The following is a 6,008-nucleotide window of genomic DNA, read 5'->3' as shown; positions in this document are numbered from 1 at the left end:
TTAGTTCTAAATACGTGACTTTACAGAAAGAATCAAGGAGTATGGATTCCTGCAGTCACGAAAGCTTCACATCAAGATTATCCAGTGTGATATGTAACTACTTCTCTTTTAAAATAACTATATTTTGCCTTCACCAGGGACTATAAGTTAGTTTTTTGAATTTTTTTTGTAGACATTGTTTGCATTGCATTCACATATAAGAAAGAATGGTTGCTTAATATCTTCATGGTCATTTTTGTTATTTGCCTAATTGATGGTATATTACCATTATTTGATTAGAATATCTTGCAATATAAAAAAAATGTATACTGTATTATCACAGTGGCTGACGAGCATTTAGTATTAAATCTAACCTATATAATTCATTTTTTGTCTGTCTGTCTGTCCGTCCGTCTGCGTACGCTCGCTTCCGGGGGATTTAGCTCTCGGATCGTGGGGTTCTGTTGTGTATATGCCCCCTTTTTATTTTTTTTATATTATTTTTTTAAAGAATTATTCTGCCAACATATATAATATCGTTTTTTAATAGACACGGGGCAACGTGGAACGAACACGCCCCCACACTTCCACAGATGCGCGCATACCTCATTTCAAAGGAAAGAGGGCATGAAAGAGGGCAATCAAGGTCATAAAAACTCCCCGAATTTCACACAAGAGGAACAAGAGAGGGGAGAATTGCAGGCGGGGGGGGGGGGGTTAGAATGACACCCTTTCGTTAAAAAGCCTTACAAAACCAGGCACCACGGAGGAAGAGATAATTATATTCTTAACAAAGAAACAGCATTGACGACAAAAAGCACAGACGGGTCTTTGAACCATGTTAGATACACAAAGTTACCAACTTAGCCATGAAGTAAGCAAACAGTATCCATCCTCACTCCAATTGAAAACCAGACTACAGTCTGCACCAGAGTCGCGATTCATCAATTGTTAATTAAATACGGACATGATTTACCTTAAATAATTTGTACGCGGCCGGGCCGAAGCATCAAAGAATAATTATGGCATATATTTCGCTCCAAAACAAAATTCCTAGCCGGGATATCAGATTAAATAATCACAAGAAGTCAAATGATGAGTACGGAATTAAAGTGGATATCCTAGAGGAGCTAAGGGCGGAGAAGCCTCTCAAAATTAACCAAACACAACACCCCATGGGAAGCGAGCAACACGGCGGTCTTTGTCTTTCCGAGAGGATCTCCACACGCAGGCACAAAGCCAGGAAATTGCCCCAATAAAGGTTGGAACACATGCCTCCGAAGATAATAAATAAGCGCATGCGCCGGGTGCTTCCACCGTGGAAACAACCGTCTTTGTCTCCTCGCAACACGGACAGCAAAAATTGCACACGCGAGCAAATAACATTTCCATGGGAGATCAGGTCACGATGAAACATCGTGAACACGGTTTCGGCATAACTTGGGCATAATGGAAATAAGTCGCATTTCAACTTCCAAACCAAAAACAACTTAAGCTGTGTGAGACAAAAGATATGATCCCCGAGCAAGGGGGGGAATAATTAAGCTCGCTTAACGCGTAGGTTTTCGCGACAAATATTATTCAGTAACAAAAACATGGATTCGAATATTTTTTTATATATATAACTCGACGCGAATCATCGGGCTGATTAATGGATAACTTAGGTGGCGCCGTCACGAGGCCCCCCCTCCACCCCTTCTTCCAGAACGACACACAGCTGTGTCTTCAAAGCTAATAAACACACGGACAAACACGCACGCGAAACACACGGACAGACACGCACACGACACACACACGGATGCAGATGGTTCACACCCACAGGAATGTTTTATGACAGACTTTGAACAACTCGGGAAACTGAGTGGAATTTCCAGATATAAGCCAAAGGAAAATCCATCCAAAGCAGATCGTCCGGGCCACGGGCCCCACCAGAGATCATCAAGAAGTTTTCGTCATCCAGAATGACGAGGTTCGCGGAGTAGCGACGTGCAGCTACAAGCCGAGGTCTGCACCACCTGAGAAGAATCGCTACCCTGAGTCGCCGAGCTGCGAGTGAAGCCAACAAAGACGCCAACGTCCACCCTGCCACGAACGAAGCATCGCTCCTCGTCAGAGTGACGACCAGCGAACAACCCGCAGGAAAGGCGGAGATCGCCACCGAGCGCCACCGAGCGCCACCGAGCGCCACCGAGCGCCACCGAGCGCCACCGAGCGCCACCGAGCGCCACCGAGCGCCACCGAGCGACACCGAGCGACACCGAGCGACACCGAGCGACACCCAGATCGACCAGCATCAACCAAAACCGACTCGTCATCCCGCCATGGAGAAAGAGAGTCAAAGTCTTCCATCGCGCCGTCAGCTACCAAGTACAACCAAGCGCCGCCGCTCACCTCACCGCGGAGAAAGTCTCGGCTGCAACCCGCACGGACAGAGGTCGTATCGCTCCCCACATCCAGACTCAAGGAAGCACAGAGAAAATCTTGTCAAACCAGTTTCCTTTGTCATAGAGTCTCGCCAAAGCATTAATTAAAACAGAGCCAGATTCGCTCTCCCACACACACGCCCTCACCCACCATTATATCAAACATTCCGTTAAAAGGATTTTATACTTGCCGATGAATCTATTGACATACACTTTCGCCTCTGGGATACAATAAGTGCTTTTTATTACCGCAAAATGAAGTGTTTCATGCTTGTTTTCAAACTCGGCCAGTCGCCGATTGTGATCGATACAAAAACGAACTAATGAGATGCCTGGTGGAAAGGTAGAGGTTACGATTGTTAGGAGGGTTTTAGCCATTCAGTTCGTTAAATGCACAATATCGCAAATGCATAAGAGTTTTGAGTTATTCAATTTAGTAAATGCATAGTCTCGCAAATGCATAAGTGTTTATTCATTCATTTTAGTTAAATGCATAGTCTCGCAAATGAAGAAGTATTTTTAGTTATCCATGTTCGTTAATTGCATAATCTTGCTCATGAATTATGGACGCATGTTTAACCTGCATGATAGAATGTCACATGCTTGTTAGAATAAAATTGTTATCACAGAAGCATATCGAGTGTTCCTTCCAAGTCCATGCAAAACTATCATATTCTTGATAACTGTATCCTGTGATGAGATATGAAAATGGAGGCCTAAAATATCATAACACACACTAGGATAATCGGTAAACGTTTAATCGATGATAATCGTGTTATCCTGATTGATAACTCTGGATAAACGAAGCTGAGCCTAATTATCATAACTGCACACATTAACATAATCGCAAGCATCCGCATAATTTACTACGATTATCTCCGTGATTATAATAATTCATGCATATAATTACTCACATTATCATAATTTATGCATATTAACTCACACATTAACATAATTAATGCGATTTGCGCATTTTTCGGAAAATTATTAATTTGTATTATTTTCATCAAAATTTCATAACCCGACACATACAACAGTTCGCCGAGATTAAATTTTGCAGGTGGGCACGCCCCGGCCCCGCGGTAAACTTAGGCATTTCTGATTTTTCGTCTCTAAACTTTAAATCGGACCGATTATCGATTTAGTGCGATTTCTCTTTATTTATTTATTTACTATTGCCGACCGGCACGTAACGAAGCACGCCGTTGCGCATGCGCGAAGGCGGTTGCCCCTGGCAATGGGCGGTTGGCCCCTAGCAACGGGCGGTTGGCCCCTGGCAACGGGCAGCAAAGCCGTCGCTGCGCGGTGGACGCCATTTTTAATTCCCGTTAAAAATATGCGCACGCATTAACACGCGACGCTGAGGTAAATTCATCAAAGTTTCATGTCCTCTTCACTCCCCCCCCACCCCAATGTGTGCAATTACTATCATAGGGTCGGTAGATAATACAATTATAGCGATTAGACAGTATTATTGTAGCGCGGGGGGGGGGGGGGGGTAACGGCCACAGCACCCAGCCTCGGCCGGGTGGGCAATCTAGGCGAGGCCGGAGGCTCTGCACGGTACTAGGCCTCGACACCCCACACGTCTCAGGCGACGACTTTGTGGTATAAACTCGATATACCCAGCGTTGCCCGGGGGAAAATCATAACATACCAATGAAAATACAACTGTGTAATTTAAAATGTAAAACCGACCGCGCCAAGAATCGATTCTCTGAATCGTGCAAAGGAATCGAAGGTTGTAGATTCCTTTAGGATCGCCCTATTCCCATTTAATATACTTACGTGTCGCCACGTTTGCTTAACATTTCCGACACACACATTCACACATTTAGCATTTACATTTAACATACAAAACGTCAGCATGTACTGCTGTCATCATAAGCAAAAAATGTTTACACCCTCAACACTCTCCCTCACCACTCTCCCTCACTCATCATCACCACTCACCCTCACCACTCACTATCACTCACCACTCACTATCACTGACCACTCACCACTCACACTCACCCAAACCACTTACCCTCACAACTCACCCTCACCACTATTCCTCACTACTTACCCTCACCACTCTCCCTCACCAATCACCAATCACCCTCAAGCATACTTGGCGACACGTAAGTAAGTTTTTAAAACGGGAATAGGGTGAGTGGTGGTGGTGAGGGTGAGTGTTGAGGGTGAGTGGTGAGTGGTTAAGGTGAGAAGTGAGGGTGAGTGGTGAGCGTGAGTGGTGAGTGGTGAGCGTGACTGGTGTGGGTGAGTGGTGAGGGAGAGTGGTGAGGGAGAGTGGTGAGGGAGAGTGGTGAGGGAGAGTGGTGGGGGAGAGTGGTGAGGGAGAGTGGTGAGGGAGAGTGGTGAGGAAGAGTGGTGAGGGTGAGTGGGGAGGGTGAGTAGTGAGTGGTGAGGGTGATTGGTAAGTGGTGAGGGTGAGTGGTGATTGGTGAGGGTGAGTGGTGAGGGTGAGTGGGGAGGGTGAGTGGCGGTTGTTAGTGGTGATTAGTGAGGGGTGAGGGTGAGCGTGAGTGGAGAGGGTGAGGTTCAGTGGTGAGCAGTGAGGGTGAGCAGTGAGGGTGAGTGGTGATTGGTGAGGGTGTGATTGGTGAGGATGAGTGGTGAGGATGAGTGGTGAGGGTGAGTAGTGAGGGTGAGTGGTTGTTGTGAGGGTGAGTGGTTGTTGTGAGGGTGAGTGGTGAGGGTGAGTGGTAAGAGTGAGTGGTGAGGGTGAGTGACGGTTGTGAGAGGTGATTAGTGAGTAGTGAGGGTGAGTGGTGAGGGTTAGTGGTGAGCATGAGTGGTGAGGGTGAGTGTTGAGCGTGAGTGGTGAGGGTGAGTGGTGATTGTTGAGGGTGTGATTGGTGAGGATGAGTGGTGAGTAGTGAGGGTGAGTGGTGAGGGTGAGTGGTGAGGGTGAGTGGTGAGGGTGAGTGGCGGTTGTGAGTGGTGATTAGTGAGGGGTGAGTGGTGAGGGTGAGCGTGAGTGGTGAGGGTGAGTGGTGAGGGTGAGCAGTGAGGGTGAGCAGTGAGGGTGAGTGCTGATTGGTGATTGGTGAGGGTGTGATTGGTGAGGATGAGTGGTGAGTGGTCAGGGTGAGTGGTGAGGTTGAGTGGTGAGGGTGAGTGTTGAGGGTGAGTGGTGAGTAGTGAGGGTGAGTGGTGAGCATGACTGGTGAGTGGTGAGGGTGAGTGGTGAGGGAGAGTGGTGAGGGAGAGTGGTGAGGGTGAGTAGTGAGTGGTGAGGGTGAGTGGTGAGGGTGAGTGGTGATTGGTGAGGGTGAGTGGTGAGGGTGAGTGGGGAGGGTGAGTGGCAGTTGTGAGTGGTGATTAGTGAGGGGTAAGTGGTGAGGGTGAGCGTGAGTGGTGAGGGTGAGGTTGAGTGATGAGCGGTGAGGGTGAGCAGTGAGGGTGAGTGGTGATTGGTGAGGGTGTGATTGGTGAGGATGAGTGGTGAGGGTGAGTAGTGAGGGTGAGTGGTTGTTGTGAGGGTGAGTGGTGAGGGTGAGTGATGAGGGTGAGTGGTAAGAGTGAGTGGTGAGGGTGAGTGACGGTTGTGAGAGGTGATTAGTGAGTGGTGAGGGTGAGTGGTGAGGGTTAGTGGTGAGCATG

This window comes from Lampetra planeri, chromosome 1 (assembly GCF_965212315.1).
Source record: "Lampetra planeri chromosome 1, kcLamPlan1.2.h2, whole genome shotgun sequence".
NCBI classification, from domain to species: domain Eukaryota; kingdom Metazoa; phylum Chordata; class Hyperoartia; order Petromyzontiformes; family Petromyzontidae; genus Lampetra; species Lampetra planeri.
The sequence above is the reverse complement of the archived record's forward strand: the minus strand, read 5'-3'. Positions refer to the sequence as shown.